This window comes from Anopheles funestus, chromosome 2RL (assembly GCF_943734845.2).
Source record: "Anopheles funestus chromosome 2RL, idAnoFuneDA-416_04, whole genome shotgun sequence".
In the NCBI taxonomy this organism is placed as follows: domain Eukaryota; kingdom Metazoa; phylum Arthropoda; class Insecta; order Diptera; family Culicidae; genus Anopheles; species Anopheles funestus.
This window is the reverse complement of record NC_064598.1, coordinates 29,566,558-29,587,390: the sequence shown is the minus strand read 5'-3', so window position 1 is coordinate 29,587,390 and position 20,833 is coordinate 29,566,558. Positions and strand designations below refer to the sequence as shown.

The window sequence follows — 20,833 nt, the reverse complement described above, 5'->3', positions numbered from 1 at the left end:
GCTGGTGGGGTTCTGCAATGACGAGTCAAATGGTCGCGGAAGAGCGTTTGGATAGCGTTTTGCCCACCTGACACATTTCCACTCCACTTTCCCACCACCTACAACAAAGCGCATCGTTGTTTGATGGTAATTGTGGTCCATTGTGCATGCGTACACTGGTTGATTGATGCGCTATTTTTTTGTAGTTGTTCTTCGTTTTTTTTATGTTTTGCTCTATCTCACCACAATTACATGCTAGACTTGGTAAAAAACAGAACAACAATTCCTGCTTCAAAAAAAAAAAACAAAAAATCGCCACACTCTTCGCTTGCCTCCAATTATCGAACTTCCTAACGGTGCAAAGAGAGCCGACTTTCGCTTTCAAATAGTTTAGCGAACAAACAGACACCATTGAGATAATGATGGGGGCAAAAAGGGTATAAACACTACATATATTCTCTCCACACACCATGACTATAGTTTATTTGTTCAATTTTGCAAGAGCCAAGAAACTAACTCGGAAACGATCGGGATGTGTGCTGATGATGGCGTATTAAATTACAAGCCACCTCGCAAGTTGTCGCTGGAATGTTGAGCAACAATTTACGACAATACCCAACACTACTGTTAATTTTCCACCACCAGCTTCAGCACTTCTGCTCGGGTACCGCTTTCCGCTCCACCAAACCCCGGCTCCAGATCATTTGGTCTGACAAGAACAATTCGATACACCCCACAAATTTGAATGTTGTACCGCTCCCGGAAATGTTTAATCTGACCAGCGTGCCGTGTGTAATTGGAGCACACCTTACCAGAGGACCACAGCTGGCCACCCAACCTGGAATGCGAATGTTGGAGTTCGGTTTATTGGCGAGCAGCTACCGCTCCGATCAGCCCCCCTTCCCGGGATCTGTGTGGATCTGATTGGAATTTATGCTACTTAACAGTACCCTGGTTTTAATCGATCGATCGGACGCCGTGTGCTGTATGCGAACGTTGTCCTAACCGGTAGAAACGATGCTTTCTGCACATTCGGAAAGCCGGAGTTTTATTTTTTTTCGGTGCTGTTGGATTACTTCGCACCTGCACGATTTGCTACCATCAGCCTCCTAACACCCCCTTAACGAGCCTAATTCTTTGGACTATCGCTCCATAGCTCGCGGGTGTAGTGGAACGTTTTTTCCGGTTTGATTGTGCTATTTGTTGACCGTTTGTAGCAACGCATTTTTACTAGCTTGCCAAACGCTAGCAGAAGATGCTAGCCGTGTGTCGACTGTTCGGTGGGTTTGGTGCTGGTTTTTGTTTCGCAGTTTCGGACACCCGCTGCCCCAACAAAAGCACGGGCTGGTCTCGGCGGTCGGGAAGGACCCCATTTCCAAACCGGCACCTACTTAGAGTGAATGGCCGGGTGGCATCCCCACACGCGGCGCTCGTTCGATCGTGCGATTTATGACGTTGCTATTTCGTCCGCTTTTTACAACGCCGCCCGAACGGTGGATGCACGGTTCGCTTCTTCACTGCGAGTGAAGTGGTTTGTAAATTAGTAGGTTTATTAAGTGGTTTGATGATTTTTCTTACAGGCGTACTACCGCGCCAAGGGAACAGGCGGAAAGCTTGCTTCCCCCCCGTTGAAGGACCAGAAAACGTAGATCGTGCAATCGAGACGAACAATATGGGAGACAATAAGGGAGGATGGCAGATGTGAAAGGGGAATAATGGTTGCGGTATGCTATTGAACTGTTTCTCATCCAAACTGGACGCCACCCCCATTAGTGTGGAGTATCTCCAAACCATTTCCATCCGTTTGGCTGATTATTTATCCCTCCACCGTGCTCAATTTCGCGTAGTTGCACCGGTTTTTTTTTATGAAAAGATAATCACTCCACAGCGCTCTGCACAACAAGACCGGTAGTGTCGGTGGTGGTATTTACCTTTTTTTTTAATTTTGTATTTTTATCTTCTTAAAATCAGGTTCGAGTGTCACATAAATGACATGGGACACTGTTGCATACACCAGTTCCAGTTTCCTTCTGTTTGATGTTTTACCGAGATCGTACGTAACGTTCTGACAGCGTAGAACGGCAGGTGATACATCACGGAAATGAGAATCATAAATTAAAAAAAATCACAAAAAAATAATCTTTATCCACATGTTAATAGCATACGGACCCTTAGAACCTCTTGGAAAATTAAATGCCATGAAAAGAACCGATTCAAACCCATGATGATATCACCGATATGTGGGGAGAATCCATCCACCCTAACCGAAGAACTATTCTCGCTTGATGATATTAGATTAGCTGTTAATTAAAAAGCATACTTTTTAAAGGAACGGATGCCACAATGTATTAGCCTGAATGACATAAGAACATTCTGGAATGTATTGTGCTGACTTCATCTCTGGTCCCTATTTTTAATCAGCTTACCACGGATACCCGCTAACAGTTGCCTCTCCAATATCATCCCCTTTTAAGGACGTATCAGAATGTTTACCCGGATTTTTTTCCTTCAAATTACTTCTTGTCTCTTTCTAATCGTGCTTGTTTTGTGAGTATGTGTTGTTTTATCCATTTATCTTCTCAACAGCTAAGTTGTGCAGCTGCGTCCGATAGTGTCCGTGCGAAAGTGCACTAATTATATACGTTTATTAGCCATTGTTTCCCTAATTGCATTGCACGAAACCTGAAACGCTACGAACCTTCGTCGCTCTTCTGATCGTCGTTTCATGGGTGGGTTGATTTTTGCTATTCACCCGAACGGAGTTGGAAGCAAACTGTATTGACCACGCTCCCACGCTGCTTAACCTGCGTTCTACCCGTCCGCAAGTTGGCGAACTATTTTTTACCATATACGTCCTGCCAGGATAGGATAATTTTATTTAATTAATTGCTTATAGATTGCTACGGATGCGACGCTTTCCCTTCGCTTCGTACAGTGTGCCTGCGGCAGCTCTATTTCACCATCTGATGCTAGGGTTATCTGCAGCTCGATTTGTTCCGCGTTGCCGTTCAAATTCACATTCAAATTGGCTGCAGCTTGGGAACCGAGCCAAAAGGGCAACTTCTGTCAGGAACTCTTCCAGTGGTACATTAAGCTAAGCGGTGTGTCACCGTGCATTATTTCGACCACTGTTGGGTTCACCATGCGAGTCGAGAACCATTCCCCTATTCCCCCCCCCCCCCCCCCGCCCATTCACCCGTACAACCCTTTTGACCAAGCACAGTTATGTGTGCGTCCATAAATAGTCAGGTCGCGCAATTCTGAGCGACATAAAATTGTTGACCAATTATCGATCACATGATTTCCGTTGTTTTATTTCGTTCTGAGCTGATTTTTTCCCATTGCATCTTTCTTGCTTGCGATCGTTCTTTCTTCCCTATTTTGTCTTGCTTTATTTGATTTCCTTTTTCACCTATACGCCACGATTTCGGACCAAACATTCCGGGTTTACCGGTGGGAGGGGGAGGTACGAAACGATTGCTGCCTTGATTAGGGTCCCTATGAAAAGGGCTTATAATTGGATAGTCAGCATCATCCAGTATCATCGTCATCTTCGTCATTCCCTTTCCCGTCATGATCATCATCATCATCGGTTGATCGTGCCTGAATTACGGCGCCTAGCATCAAGAGGCACCCAACACCAAACGATTCGCCAAACGTACAGACAATCACAGACGGCAGCGTGTCTTACTTACTGTACCCAACACTCGGGGCCCTCATTTCCGACTGGCGCTATTCTTATCGCAGTAAATTCATCAACATCGGAAGAATTCTTCTACCTCTAATTACGCTTTTTCGCCTTGCCGGCATGCCGGGAATCGCAAACCGTTTCCTCTGGTATGCAAAACCGTTCGATCGTACACGAATTCATCTTCAACACTCACAGTAGGATTGCACCAGAAGTAAACGCACACACACATACACACACGATCTTTTCTACCATGTAAAGGTAGGAATTTTGCAACAGGTCGCAGCTTCATTTGGCTAAGATTTATCCATTCGAGGAATACGGGACATGGAGCGAAACGAAGGACGATGCATGATGGCCATGCGGATGGAGCAGGGAAATAGAAGGTGTTTGAAACACGAAACACACTAATCGCCACCCTTCCCCTTTACCTACCACAACGTAGCATTTACTAGCGAGGCTACTGCTTCTATCGACCACGCGATCAAGTGTGAGTCTTCACGCGAACGAATTCCCCAAACGACAGATCGAGGCCGAAGATCGCTATCGCTTAATCATAGACATCCGAGAGAGGTTGGCCCATTTAGGCACACCGGCAGGCGTATCGCGGTAACTGAACCGTAGGACGTAACCTCGGTGCTATAAACTTTCCTCCGAATTTTGAAGATGGGTTCTGTGTGAGATATTATTGTAGGGTACAATTGTCCGAAAAAATACCACAAATTATACTTAGCTCCGAGAAAAAAAAAAAATGGTTGAATCTGTCCGAACTGCAAGCGTTGTGTGCGAATAAGATGTCTTACCCCCAGAATGATGCAGCTTCGAGAGGAAAAAATAGAATCGAGTACATACATATCCCATACACGGTCTTACCAGCCGTTGTACGTAGTTTGCTACGTTGGAGGTCGCGAAGTCGCAAAGTCGCGAAAGGCTCCCGGAATGACGAACAAACCGTCACGGGTTCGTAAGTGGAGCATCCGATCCGGTAGACACTGGAGCCGCTTCCAGGTCGTCGCATTAGCAAACACACACACACAGCAATCGCTCATTGTCGGGTCATCGAAGGTCCCGGTGCGACATGGTGCAGACGATTCCATCGTGCCCACGCAGAAAAGATACTGCATTGCACACGTTGCCAACATGAGCATCCCCAACGGATTGGATGCAGATGAAACATGTAACCGTAGTCGTCCCACACAGCACACGATCGACAGACTATGTAGATAAACCGAACAAACCGAAATGATTACAAAGTAACCTAAATGCGCTTCTCCCTTCTCAAAAGTAGTCTGTTCCGTGTTTTAATACGACGAATAAAAATGCACCTGTCGCTTGCAAAGAAACGGAAATAATGCTTTGCCTCTTAATCCTGTTGTGTATTTGGGAGGAAAACACAACAACTTACCCGTACGGAAAATGATAGTGACGATGATTAATGTCTCGACAATCTCGGTGAAGGACGCTTGCACGGCACACGGCCAAGGGTGTCCGCTTTGACGAGCTTTCTCGCAAGTGATTCTATCGTTTTCCGCAAATCTTGATTGACGTACCGAGTGCCGCCACCCGTGTGTCGCGGCCAGTGAAAAGTTGAACGAAATCGTGCCCTTCGGTTGTTTGGGCATCGGTCGACGAAAACCGCACAAAATATAAACGGAATGATTTACGGGTGATCTTGATTGGTCGAGTCAAGACCCACCACCCCGTCCGTCCTAATTGAGGAACTCATCTTCAGGACGATAACGGTAAATCTTGCCGCGGCGGCAAGCAGCTTTCCCTTTTCGATCCCAGCAAGTCCACGCCTAGAACTGGCCTAAGCACCTTCATTTGCGACCACCGAGTAAAACGTCTCGGTGGACCACATCTTTCGCCTTTGATCTTCGCTCTGGAATGAAACAAACGGTACAGCACGACGGTTTTATTGACGGGTCGCGGATTCAGGCTGTGCCAGGTGTAATGGAGAGTCTTTTTTCCAGGTCACCCACACGACGGGTGACCGACATCGGGTGTCGTCAATATAGAGAGAGAAAACCGATCAACTGCAACACGATGTGGCTTTTCTTCATAGATGCGTATGACCTACGATATAGTTTGGAAGGTAGTACCACTGCTCACTGTTGTTTATGCCAGTTTATGCCTGACTTGATAAAATATAATCGTAAAGCTCTATTACATATCTTAACCCTCAGGATCGACTCTATCATAATATATCCACTTCGATATCCAGTAGACCGAATACTGACGTGACCTCTGCTTCATGCATTCGGGTTATATGTGTATTGCAGATTCGTGGCACATTTTTCAGATTCCAATCCAGTCGTAAAGTGTAGATTGGAACGCTTGCTCTTCCAAACCTCGCCACAAGCTGACAACCGGAACACGGCAGCTGATGGGGGTGATGTGGTATTAGCCGTGAGGTTAAGCTTTAGCCGTCAGCTTTGCCTGGGAAAGGTGCTTCGTACGTTGTTACCCGAACCTTTTCATTGAGAGCGGTCAAAGCATCCAGGTGAGGTCAAAAGATCCATTGAACAAACCTCGCTGATACATCCTGCGGGATCATTAGGTAAATCTTAGCACATCGCACAAGGGAACGTGATCTAATAACAGACAGTCGGACGAAATAAAACGATCCCAGGTGGAACAGAAAGCTCCACTAAGTCAGTGAATGCTATGTTGTGTGATAATTACTAAAAATAGAGTAATGCAAAAAAAAAAACAAAGACACAAGTTCAACACATCCCTCACAGCTCTGAGTTGAAGGTCGACGAGAAAATGTATTGCCCCAATATGATCTTACCTCCTTAGTGTACTGGTAGCGTTCGTTGCGTTCGGGGATTGTTGGTTTGCAAATTATGACTAAAACATATTCCGCCAGTGTAAAGTGTAAGGTTTGGGTTCGTGCTCTACAAACTCTCAACAAGCCGGAAACTCTTCCAGTGGCACCCACAGAGTGGGTAAACATATGGGGAGTGAATATCTAATTGACGTTGTGTAACTTATGCATATTGCTTCTTGATTCGAAGCGTCTATTTTCAAACTCTTGCCAAAGAAGCCACATGGAACCACAATTGGAACGCTGACTCCTAAAGCAACAGCATCCGGCTCTAGGGAGCCAATGCTAATAACAATTCCCTAAAGCCGTACGCAAGTAAGCCAGTTGTTGTGGAGGCGTTGCTCGATATACCATTAAAGTTCCAATTCACACGCGATTATGAGCATGCATTACATCGCGCTACCTTCAACAAGCAGAACGTGCTCATTTGCGAGTGTTTGTTAGACAGGCGGAATGGGTTGACTGCGTATGTTTCAATTAGTAATGTTGAAGCTTGGGCGGCATTCAAAGGTTTGGTACTGTGTTTCATCCGTCGTGTAACCCTCAACAAGAGCCGTTGCTAGTTTGCTCTAGTTTGAATCGAAATGTACGCAGATTCAACCCACTTCATGAATTATCTGCATTTAACGGTGGCGTTTGCAAGAAGTAATGCAACATGATGTTAAATCAACAACAAGTAGCAATGGAGCAGTTTTTCAGCATTACAATGACTGCAAAGAAGATTTCGTCTAAATTGATCATCTTGGGTCTACAAACATGTTGGTGTAAGAATGGGATCTATTAATATTCGCTACGGTTGGTGAGCTGTCTTCAATAAGAAAACGAGCAAACGGCATTAAGCTGACGTTGAAAAACTGACGAAAATCGGCCGCAGAATACTCAAGGTAACGTGTTAGGAAAGGAACCGTTTAATGTCCACCACAAGTACATAACCAGAGTGCGATCCAAAGCGACCACAGTACTTTCTACATGTGCCATCGTGTACTTTCTTCGCATTTGGCTAGTTTGATGTATCGATTGACTTTTCCCAGATGTCCCCGGGGAGAATGCAGTATACACTGCAGCCGACGAACGAACGGCGGAAAGCGAACTTGTTCGTGCATCGTCAACACACTGCAGATGCCTGTCGCCTGTCGCTTTGGAATGACCACATTCCAATCAGTGCTATCTTCATCCCGGCATCTGCCCAACAAACAGCTCCCATCGATCGTGCCCTATTGAGCCCTGGCACGATACATCCAGTCTCGCGGTCGAAGCGTCATCGATCAGCGTATACCCTGTAAAACCTTGAATCAAAAGTTCCGCTGGTCCACTGGTCCTCACGCACTCTGTGCCTCGGGGCACATAATCAATTGCTCATATTCCTCCACTCGACAGACGATTATTCCATGAGAAATGTCGCCATTTTCCGCAGTGACACAGAGCACCCGCACCTGCACCACCATCACAGTCTGAGGGATGTTGTGCGAAAAGTTCGCAATGTCTAACCCTTTTTTTATTTGCAACAACTATGAACGAACCTATAAGTAAGGAAACGATAAACGGCTTCCCAAACGAAAACTTCCAGTTTTTTTCTACACTTAAGCGCATCTTCATTGTGCTGAATGTTTTCTCCATTTTGCACACACACACACACACACACACTCCCAGTCCATGGGTTTTCCAAAGGTTCCAAATGGAAACAGAAGTAGAAAAAACGAGAGAGAGCAAAAAACAAGTAAATGAAGACAAATGCGATATAGAAAGAAGTCCAAAACTTCAATGCAAACCTGCATTGAGTCAGGAGCCAAAAACAAACACACATGCATACAGTGTGACAGGTGACTTTATGTTAATTTTGACCTCCTCAGAAACAGTTTTTCCTTCCCTGCAAATCTCTCTCTGTCTTTCGCTTTTCGATACATTTTATTGCTGAATTCACTTAAACAGAGGAAACCCCAAAAACAAAATAAAAAGAAGCATGCAGGGTGCATCGATGGAGTCACCAGTCCTTTTTCCACCCGTGTTTAAGGGATATTTGGATTGGGCCGTGCTGAATCAAAACCCGCACAGCGCAAAACGAGATGCATTATCTCTTTGCAGGAGAGTGCACATTAATTCGCTTAACAAACGGTGCACTAACAACCTGCTCGGTGACCGCGAAAATCTGGGAACTAGGTATCACCAACGGGGAGAAAGGAATACGCGACTAAATTTTCCTGTTACGACTCGAAATGGAAATGAAGGTCGAGATCGAGTGGGGGTACACACACTTTGAAAGTCAAACGGTTCCAATTGATTCACCCTAGCTGCTGTGACATTTAATGTGCCATCGTTGCGTCGTGCCTGCCGGTGGAAAAGTGATGCCGATCATCCGCTCAATGATGAATGCCAAGGAATGGTGGAGTGCAAACATTCGAAACATTCCGCATTGTCAATGTGCGCCGGAAGATTTGGTCGATCGCCATCTAGTGGCAGCGAATCGATACCACACTCTGGGTTATTATCAACTCTCGCCAACCATCCATCTGCTGCTAAGTGCAACGGGAAATGTGCTGCCTCTTGGCATGGTAAATAAATATTCAATTTGATATTATTGACTTACTTCGATTCGAATCTTGGTCAGAAGGCTTACGATCACCACCATTTGTCCCAACCCTTGTACCAGTACGTCATTCTCAACGAACTCTAGCGCCATTTCGATTCCATACACAACCACCAACAACGGACAAGTTGAGTGGTAAAGGCTTTTCCCCGGTATTATTTTTTTTTGTTTTGTTTCGCACAACGCAAACAGTGGCTACGATCTTAGTGAATTGCAGTTTTGTGACCAATATGGGTAATCGTAAAATCATTGTCGATCATCGAGATCATCTCCTGTCCCTCACGATAGGTTCCTCCGCCGCACACCAAACAACCGATTGAGTTCAATAAGTTCAGTCAGGCCAATCGGAAGTGAGTGTGTACTTTTTTTCTTGCCCTTCTATGTTGAGGGGTTTTTTTTCTTACGTTTGAAACCCTAACTGCGAGCAAAACCGGTAGGGATGATCTTGCTGTCTTTCGATGTTCATTGGTGGGCATTCCAAAGTTCGCTTCTCCATGCAACCGTGCACGAATCTGGGAAGGCCTGGAAAGGCGAAAATTGTAGGAAAAGTCTATAAAAATGCCCAACACCATATTCCCCGGGCCGGGGAACCACACGTCGACCAAATTAGAGCAATCGTTCACATGTCTGTTTGGATGGAATTCACTTGCATCAGGAAAAATGGGTCAGTAGCAGATATGCATCAATGGCGGGAAACCGGGAAACCGATGGGGTTTGTGTACCGCTGTACGATGGGAAGTGTGGAGTGGCTGGCCGCACTAGATGCTCATACGGTACCGGTGCGGGAGGACGCATTGTCATTTTGAGATTGAAAGCAAGCAGGTTTTTCTCCCTGCTGGTATGTACGTTATGAACTCGAGTTCCTGCTTCGATCGTACGGTGAGCGTTGGCGGTGTCTGTTTCTTTCTTTTTCCCTCCTTCTAATATTTATTTGTTATTGCTTATGATGTATGCTTACTTTACCCCCGCCGGTACTTCTGTGGCAAATAACAAGGGTAATTTGTTGTTTTTTTTTCTTGCTTTTTTAAACCGCCTGAAATGATGTCACCATTACACGTAATGTTAGTGGAATAAACATGGATTGTTAAAGAAGGTAAAGTAGTGAAAAGATTTATAACTTTCAGTCATTAAAAAACGCGTATAAGTAATAAAGCAACCATCCAGAGGGCATAGCTCGTTACACAAAAACCCGGTTAGTTAGTTAGTAACCGACGCGACTCTACTTGGTGCTATCACCGGAAGGAGTGCAAATTTATCCACCCACAATTCGTATTAAAAATAGACCAACAAAACGTAAATTTAATTGTCCCATTAAACCTACAGCGAACCAGAGGCTGTCCGAACGAGTCGCATACACAGCATCTTACCAACACAAAGCAGCCTTCCGGGCAATAATAATCATCCGTCTCGGTGGCATATGTCTACCGAGCACGTCCAATAACTATTGGAGCAGTGGATGTTGTCCTCCTCCTAGCATTCAATAACGGAGAAGCCCTCCCGGAAAGGACACCGAAAAGAAAGCATCTCTAGAGCCAATTAGCTAACCTCGAAAGCAGCCAACGAAGCTGTAAGCTTGGAGTAGAGAACCCGTGACTTCACGTACGCAAAATGTGTCTCCAAGTAGGTGGTGAGGATAGCGTGGGTGAATTTAAGCTTTAGTGACAAAGTTGGGCAAAATCGCTTTCCGTCCAAGGGTTTGGAGTTAGCAGAGGAGAAGCAAGTTTCGACTGACACCGGAACGTAACCGAATGTCAGAGATGTGCAGGAAAACTGTTACTACGCTGATGACTTAATGCCAACGAACGAAAGACGTTCCGGTATGCCGTACGATGGATAGCTGTCAGGGTTTTAAGGAAGCACTTTCTTGGAAGTATGGAAGACACGTTGCAGCAGTGATGTGCTAGTGTTTCCTTTTACAGTAGTTTGTAGAACAAGCGAAGCGATCGATTGTCGACGAGAAGGCTTTCCTATGTCCATCTTTGTGTCGTGTCGTGTGCCGAACATTCTGAACCTTGGGAGAGAAAAAAGCTAAAGGGAAAAATGATAGTTTCTTCCAGCATTGTGCCCAGGTCGATTAGCATTGATGCAACATACCAGACATACATACATCCTTTAGTTAGTAGAGTATTTGACACAAGCAAGTTCTAACTGTATTAAAGAAAAGCATAAAAACCCACACACAATCATTCGCTGCACTTTAGAATGATGTCGGTGACCTACAGCAGCTGGTAGGCGAATTAATTTCATCGCGGAATGTGAGGAATAGTTGCAGCTTCAAACGAATGGTACACCACCATCGATCAAACGGTTTGACAGCAACGTGACAGTCGCCGGTAAGCAAACGAGATCCACGGTGATACTTCCCAAACCGTTGCCCAAATCATCCGAAAGCCCTGAGGCGGATGCAGCAAGGAAAATCGGATGGCAAATGTCGCCTGATGCCTTACACTCCCGACAGGTGCTCCAATTCAATAGAATTGATCGACCCATTCGAGCGTTTCGATATCGCTCACCGGCACACTCCAAACAACCCCGGGACTACTAGTGACGTCGTTGCTTTTTTCTTTACCATTTGCGATCCTCCGCGAAACAACCGCGAAAATGTGTCGCTTTCTTTCGGCCAATCGCTTTGTCGCATTCGCGTCTCTAGTTGTGCGGTTTATGTTTATTAAATAGAAAAACTATTTTAATGAGCTTCCTCGCTTTTCCGCACGTTTGGTCCCAGGGTCACGGATGTTCGGGTGAATGGGTAACCCAGCACCACTACTGGCTTGCTAAGAACACGTTTGCGATAGAAGGGAAAAAACGTTAGAAACGAACGGTTGAAAATTTAGCGGCACAACTGAAATTGGCAGACATCGCGACGAATGAGTGTGGTATCGGTATGTTTGAATCGGGTTTCGCTGCCGTTGCCGCCCTAAGGTACGCGGCCCTGTTGTGCTGTGCGCTAGAGATGACAGCTTTGATCCCAGTGTCACCATGGTGGCAGGTTGTCATGCAGCTGTAGTGCCGTGTGGTTCGCAAAACCACCCGGCCACTTGCAACTTTGTATCGATGGAAAAAGGTTTGCACCATGGAAAGGTTGCTGGCGAACATGAAGCACGAACGGTTTAATCGTTGTTTTGGAGGTGGTTCCATTGAATAATCGTCGGGAGTAGGAAATGCAAACACATTGGTAAGAATTGCCAGCTTCCAGTCCGATATCTAGCTTTGTTTGGTTAGTTTATTTAAGAAAGAAGGTTCTAAGCGATAGCTTCTGTTATTGGGTTGTTCTTATAGTTGCTTCGGGACAAGTTGTAGGGAGTTCCTAGGGAGTTCCTACTAGGGACGAGAAGACCCCAACAGAAAACAGAACTCACAATTTGCATCTGTGTTAGGAATTCGAGAGCATAAAATTTGTTATTTCATAATATAAGTACATGCTTTACCACTTTAACAATATATCTTTATAACTTTTTTGCTTTAGGATGACCAGGCGTAAGACTATGTCTAAAATTTCTTTATGCTCCTCCAGTAACAAATTTGTACAGCCTCAGTAGTTGGTAATAGTTTGGTAGCGGCCTCGAAATGTGACGTATAAATATTTTCTATGCAAATGTTTGCAGATCTTTGCCCTATCGATAGCCCACTTCCCATGTGGGGAAGATTATTCCCGCAGATGTGGTGCAACCCTATATAAGACGATACGATCAAATGCGATCTTCTTCTCGCAGTTGCCGTACCTGCTGCGAACAGGTCGTGGCGTCTTAACTGTACAGGAGCACGCACTATGATGCTATCAAGTAGCAGAGCTTAAGCTTTGTACCTTTTTCTCCGTTGTTGTTGCCCCACTAATTCAACAAAACGCAATCGATTGACCGTACCATTCGGTTCGCATTGGTCAAACCCAATCGATCGTCTAATGGAAGATTGTTGTTCGATTTGGTGCGATCACAACCGGAATTGAACTCGGCTGTAGTTCACTGCACACGCCAACGCCAACGTACCGCTGCAATTAAGTAAGATGCAATAAAAATTCAAATTACCACAAAAGGATCTTCAATGCTTGTTCTTGCGCCTGGCACCATTCGCTACCCCAGAAGCGCACGCAGCAAACGAGCAAAGTGTCGATAAGTTAAAAGCATTCAACAGTTTTATCGCCTCTTGCGGGCGGTTGTACCATTTGCTTCACCGAACACCGTACCCCATCCACGGTATTGGTGGACGTCCCAAGAAACCGTGTTGTCTCCTGTTTGTCGTGGGTGGCTATCGTTGTCTTCCGAAGATCCTGCTACATCCGCCGTAAGCCGCTTTCACCGTGTGTCCATAATTTCTACGCGACAAACAGCCGCGACAAAACGGCCATATCTAAGCCGATTGGGTGCCGTGGCTAGTAACGGGTCGATTTACTGCAATTTCTAGGTGGCCATGGGTTACGGTCGCAAACAAGTCACATACGGTCGCTTCATTTGTCATTCGGTGGTCGATTTGTGAACACCCATTTTAAAGATAATTTCCTTGTGCGCTACTGGTTATGGGCCGATTTGGCTCCCTTTTGGTAGCGGATCATTTGCTTTCATTAAGCCCTACCATTAGCGTACATAAATATCGATACTGCTGTGCAAATATAGTAATCCCGACAAAGAAGCGAAAGACAACAATTGTTAGGCCCAGGAAACTAGTATTATATCGCTCCTTACTTATGGTCATGTATATTACGTTTTAACATACGTTCACGATATAGAAATCAAGATGTGCGGCCATGATGTTGTTTAGCTTCAGCATTGAAACGATACATCTTTTATAACCTCTGTATGAGCAGTGCTCTTATGACTTCAGTTGATTTTTATGTCATTTATGAAATTGTGGAATTCATACATTAAATTTCTATTCACCTTAGCTTGCAAAGTTAATGTCAATTTTATCATCACTATCTGAGATCTGTGTTTACCAATATTTTAAAAATTTTTTCATCATTTCAAAAACTATTTTTTAACCTAAGATTACATTTCATAATAATAGATTTTTCGAATCAGTATCTCTTGTGCTTTTGGGTTGTATATTTTGACTTTTATTTCATGTACTTTTGGGCTGTACTTCAGCATGGAGTATCGCATAGTGATTTCCATTTGTATTTTTTTTTTGTCAATTTTCCTGAAACCTAATGGTTTTTTCGTAAATCATTTTTTATCATATGAAAAATTATTAGTTTTAAATTATTCTTTCGTAATCATTTGTCAAACTCCATCCAGACACCATGAACTCCCCAGATCCCAAACTCCATACAGAAGTCATTGAAACCAAGAAATTGCAGTCCAAGATCTGTAAGGTTGTAGTGCCAATGGTTTATTTGAGATTGTCAAAGGTCATGTAGTGTTAAAGCAACCATTAAAGCAACTCGATCTTCGTATTAATATTTTCGTAATTAAACTACAGAACTTTTTTATGTTACTGAACACATTTCTCACTTGTTCGAGGCATATGATAGTGCATGGTCAAAATTCTACTGGAATTACTGGTTTCCAAAACAGACCTCAATATGGCCATCCGTCATTTGGATTTAAAGTTGTCCGAAAAAAAAGATTTCCATTATATGTTACGCCCTATATGTATAATTTCATAACACCGTTAAAATATGATGTTATGGAATAGATTTGTTTTCCAATATTTTCTCTACTTTTAGCCAAGATGTTGGAACTAGAGATGTGCAAAGTGAGTAAGGGTGAGATAGTGAGTTGAAACAAAAATGAGTTGAAACGAAACGTTTGATACACATGAGTTGAAACTGCCTAACTATCTCAATCTATCTAGGTCTCAATAATCCCAATGAAATAAGGAAAAAACAAGAAAGATTGGAAGAAAAACATATAAAATCCACAGGATGCGCCTGCGTAGAGGCTTAAGATTAAAAAGGCGAACAAATACCAATATTTTGGCACACCTGGTAGCGCAAGTATTTAAAGGGTGTTCGGCAAAAAAATCTTTTTCAGGTTAGAAAATTCCGAAATAAGATTTTTTCTAACACAAGATGATATTGATTTTTATTGAGTTTACCACCATTTGCTTCAGCAACTTGTTTAGTGAAAACTTTTTTTTATTCATCTAGAACGGCCTGGCCGTATTGCTAGGGAAAACTTTAAATAAAACAAATATGATTTCATTGCTAAGTGACGATTCCTAGTGAGTTTCTAAGCTCATGTTCTCAGGTCAGATTCTAAGTCAAGTAAAATTTTAAGTCATGCTATACCTTTCTAGACTTATCACAAAAACTTCCACTCTCAGTTGCATGCATGCTCTTGACGCAACTCATCAGCAAGCAATCCTAGCGGGTGGCAAATGAGCTTTAGTCCATCACCGGTCGTATGTTTACTGTTCCACCTTCTCCCGCGCGATGCAGTTGAATTTCCATTACCACACGAAAAATGTTCTGCATTCCGCGATTCTAACGCTTTGCCTTCATAACGTATCAGGCAGCAAAAATGACACGTTCCCATTACGGGCACGGTACCGAAACATTCTGCACAACGGATCGTGTCCACCACACTGCTAAATGTGCAAGCTTCCGTAATGCGAATGAGTTGGCAGGGAGAATTAATAATGCAAACTACGCCACCACACAAACGAGACAAGCGTAGAAAAACGGATTCGCGTGCCCAAGATCATGAACCCGTCAAAGGGGTTGAATTGAATAAAACCGCCGAACATCCGTGCACATCCTATTCCACAGCACGAGAAGGAGCCAGAACAAGGAAGTGTCTTCGGGAACGGGCGGCGGGGGAAAATATGAGTGATGGAAATTATCGTGGCCCTTTGCAAGCATTTGCCTTTCTTTTCGGCATCTGCCTTCATGTGGAACGTGATTGGAAATGGCAAACTTCAAGTTGCGCAAAACTCCAGTTCAGCTCCAGTTCTGACACATTGGCCTGCGAATAAAATCGTGTGTGTACATATACCTTCCGGAAGTAGTGCAACGGATTAAGCGAATTAGTTTTCTGCCAACGTACGCTGCAGTGGAAAGGCTTAGGATTACGGGACTTTATAGCGGTGATGATCAAATGAACCTTCTGTTTGCCTTTAAAGGATGCATTCTCGTAGTTTTATGGAATGATTTTGTACAACTCTTTTGAAAATTTAATTTTTTTTTTGCTCGGTTAGAACGACCTGGCCGTATCAAGACTTATTTTACCACGTAGCAGGATAGTCAGTCCATGCTACGGGGAGACGGTCCGGATGGGATTTGAACCCGGTCCCTGCCGTGTGGACGGGCGCCGTTTTTCACATGCACCACCGGGCCGCCCCTGAAAATTTAATATATTACGAATAAAATTTTCTATGTTTATTGATAATAAAAGCTTGAAAGTATTTTTTGAATGTTATGCAACATCAATTTCGTTATCTGACACAACTTTAATGGCCGAGGACATTAAATACACTTTATGCAAAAAGTCCTATAGCGTGTTAAACTATCGTTCGGCAGAATTACAAGAACTACATAGAAAAGTTAAAAACGCCATCGTGTTCTAGACCGTGTACCATCATCAATTACACTGATCAAGAAGAACACCCCAACGAGACGATCGATACCTGAGCCTCAAATCCCGAAGGAAAAACCCGCTCCGGCAAAAGGATCAAACCACGGCGTAGAGGCTACCCAGCAGACAGTTAGTTGAACCCTTGGTAGCGCCAACTTGTTTGGCCGATCAATTTATGATGGTGAAGTAATTTTTCAATTACACCATAACCACTCGCATATATGTGCCCGAGTGGTGCGGACCGCCAGGTAGACCAGCGTTCTTGTTATCATTTGTTATTTATACTGGTACATCTCCACCCTGGGAAAGGAAGCGTTGCAATGCCGCCGATATGACGGTACAGTCTGTATGATTGTGTTTTAAATAATGCGTACGCCCTAACGGTGTGTGCGCAGGTTAACTCAATAGGCAATAAAATAATTCACCATTAACGCCCCTTACGTGTGCCGCGCGCGGGTTGTACTGTAGCGATGATCGCGTTCACCTAGTGCCCAAGTGCGCGATCGATTGGTGGCATTTGCGGCTGCGGATGAGGTCCGGCAAATGACGTGCTATAGCCACAGCGGTACGTCAAAATTTATTAGATGCACTTACACCGCAGCAACTGTAGGACGATTATGCTTCTTCCAGTCCACCCCAATCGGTTATTCACCAAACACTCGGGAAACGGTGTGATCATCGTTCATCCGTTTTTACGTTACAACCGTACCGTGCCTAGTGAGGCGTTCTGCCCGAATGTCCCGCAGCTATAAAGCACAAGACAAAATTCACTTGAGTAAGCATAAAAATTATCTTCCCCCCGGGGCGGATGGTACCAGCAAATAAGCAGCCGCCCGCCAAGAATGCAACCTTTTTGCCAGCCGATTACTACGCAGAACATTGCGCTAGAAGCGCAATCTTTGCCGTTTGTGTATCGCTACAAGGCATCATCGTTCCTACCACAGTAAACGCACTACGGGCTGTGGTTTTGGAATTATATTTTGTTTTAATTAATTAATTATCTATCCGCTTGTTCTGTCCTTCCGCGCCGTTTGTTGCCGATGCAGGGGTGGAAAACACTCCCCTCGAGCATGCTTTCCCACTACATCCCGAAAAGGGCAACGCGAAAGGGCAAAGTTAAGGATGGGGGCCTACGACTTAGGACGAACCACCAGAAGAAGGCAGCACAACTATCAACCACGCGAACGTGGTACTAATAAAAATAGATTGAAATTAAAAAAGGGGCAACAACAACAGCAAAAAAATTGTCTGCAAATAAAATGCTTCAAACGTAAGTGCACAATTAATTGTGCTCAATAAATAGTTTTCAATTTAATTTCGCCTTTGGCGACGTTCCGCTTCGTTCGGCAATATTATTGTGCCTAGCTTTTTCCACCCTTTTCCTCAAGCGAACATTGCCGAAAGGAATGCGTGTTGCGCCTGGTGGTGGTCGACGGCTCATCATACGGCCGTAGCAATCCCCGGGGGGATGGGGGTTGAAAAAGTACGTCATACGTTTAACCCTGTGACGTGTGCACTTTCTTGCATGCGAGCACAAAACTCACCGCTAATTAGAGTATCGCAAGAAGGTGTTTGTCTTGATGCAATTATGTCACATAAATGTCACCATCGGTTCGCACCGTACAGAACACGGCTTGGCAAAGGAGAGGAAAAGAATTCACCATCACATACATATTTATCAGCGCAAACAGAAACACACACGCACCAAAGGGGTATCTTGGTTTGGATTTCGTTTTGTTCTGGCTTTTGTTTTTTCCGGGATATTGTCCAGTGCCGTCGGCAGAGCTCTATAATTAGTGTCAATAAAATCTCGATCGACTAACCGATCACTGACAGGCGATTGTAAGCACTGTGATGCTGGAAAGCATAACAGTCATATCATCGCGTCGAACAACTATTGGCCCCGGATAAGCATTTAGAAACATGATCGTAGCCGTCCCGATCGTTGGGGTTCGTCGCTTGGTGATGTCGTGCACAGAATGTACCCGCCGGGGCATTTGTTTTCCCCTTCGCGCTTAGTTTCTTCTCGAAGAAGTTGTACACTATTTAATTAGATCGTTTTATCCATCCGATCGATTTAAGCGATCAAATCTACCTTTTGAGTTTGAGTTTGTATTTTTTTTTTGTTATCGCTGCCATTGGACAGTTGTTGAACATGTCCTGTTGACACCTAGCAAACGGATGTAAACTTTGCTTCTGCGGTGCGTTCTTTCGGTTATTCACTCAGCGCGATGTGCTCAGGTGCGAATTAGCGAGGCGTTACACTGGCAGAACCAGCGCACAGATCGATTACGACGTCCGGCGTCAACGTGAGATAATTGAAGGATTGATGCGATAAGCCGCAACGGCAGCACTGGAAAGCGAATGGAATTCGCGTATCATTTGCTTTGTTGTTTCTCGGCGTGGCGTGCGTGTGTCTTTTTTCTTTATTCAATTTTCACATTTCTGCCGTTGCGTTTCGTTCAACTTTGGGTAAAGAAACAAAAAAATGAAATGCCGCCTGAACGCGCATCCTTACACATCAACCTTTTTGTGCTATAATTATAATATGATTACGATTGTTATTAACCGTAATAATCACAAACTCTGGCGGAGGGTTCTTGGTTTATTCCGCCAGCGGACAACAGCGCCATCGTAATGTACGCATCATCGTTTTAGCATAATGATGCTACTGCCCGTTCTGTCGATCGGTTGACCACCTAGAACAAAAGATCATACTATGAGTCTGTACAAACGAACAAAAAATGCTGTTCTCCCCGAACAGAGAGAGAAAGAGGCTAGAAGGGCGACATAAGCAAATGCATCGATGATCTCCTTCACGATGCTTTCTTTCCATTTAATGATGATGCCGCTCTGGACCATAAGAATCACTTACACTGTAATGCATAGCAAACACTAGGTACAATTGTACATACAGCCAAATAGGTACGATTCTAGTTAGAATTTTTATTGCTGGACATTACCAGCGGGCTACGCTTATGATACAGCTGCCTGTATCGCTGTAGTTAGTGCTTCAGTTTTTATTCCGCATTTCTGCGTTTCATAAAAAAAAACGATCAGCCAGATAGTTCAGGGCAGAGATGGTTGTGGATCGCCTTGCATGCAGCATTCGTCGTTTAACCATTGACAAGACACAGTGGAAGAAATGGTGGAAACACGGCCATCTTAGCCTATCAGTAAAAGCTATTGCAAGATAGTTTACGCTACTGTCGATCATAATTTGCATTAAACCATGAGCGCGCAACTTTAATGTTCGATGCGTTCGGCAAAAGTTAAAGACAAGCCGCCATTTGCGATAGAACCCGCGGCTCACTGGTTCGTAACAAACGGATTTCCTTACACGGTGATGAGAAGAAAGGTGATGCATGAATTGGTGGGGGAAGAAAACACACATAGAATGATAATTATTATGGTTGTATTTATTGCAAATGGTTATTGCTATATTTATATGCACATTTGGACCGTGTTGTGCCGCATACACGGTGTGATGTTTGTTGAGGATCTACCGCGAAGAATATCATTTCAATAAAACGTGTTAACTAGTTAGTATGTTTTATGCTTGCATGTAATTGTTTTCTTGCAAGGACAGCAAAGGGGAATTCGTTTAAATTAAACATGATCATGAGCATAACAAATGGCTTGTCAATTTTCGTCTAACAAGTATCAAAGCAAGTTCTAACGATATCGACTATTAAGTCTTCAAGTAAGTTTCTAGCGTTTTACTAAAATTGAAGCTACACCAGTACATTACAAAGAGGAAAGCCTGATCTCATGTATTATATTTATTGGGGATACATTATCAATCAATTCAGCTTAAAAGACTTTCGAAATGTGTTACACTCGTTCTTTTATATGAAGAAATGCTTGTTTCCTCCAGAAAAGTTGTCAGGGAGCAGAATCTATGATATCCTTACAATAAGAGTCTCTCGCAAAAAGATATACCCTGCATATCTGGGCATCAGAAGGATGTCATATATGACATGAAACATTTATCTGTTTCCTACTGATCAAGCTATCACTGGGGAACAATATCACACCCTGGTAATTCCTTGGAAGCGAGAATTGAAGTAAAAAAAAACGTCTAAAGACTAGACAACAGTCAGTAGTTTTATTTCACAAAAATGGTTGGTCACATGTTGCAGCTTCTCTTAAAAACCATTTGTACAGTAATGGATGAGAAATGATTCGAGTCCTTCATAGACCTTATCATCAATTGACTACAATTGGATTCAAATTATGTA

The 20,833-nt window shown here is 43.9% G+C and overlaps 1 protein-coding gene across 1 annotated transcript in view; it reads left to right on the top strand.

Moving 5' to 3' along the window:
- The window catches only part of LOC125765793 (autophagy-related protein 16-1), a 229,858-nt gene that overhangs the window by 202,923 nt on the left and 6,102 nt on the right, over positions 1-20,833 (top strand). The gene's annotated exons all lie outside the window — the stretch shown is intronic.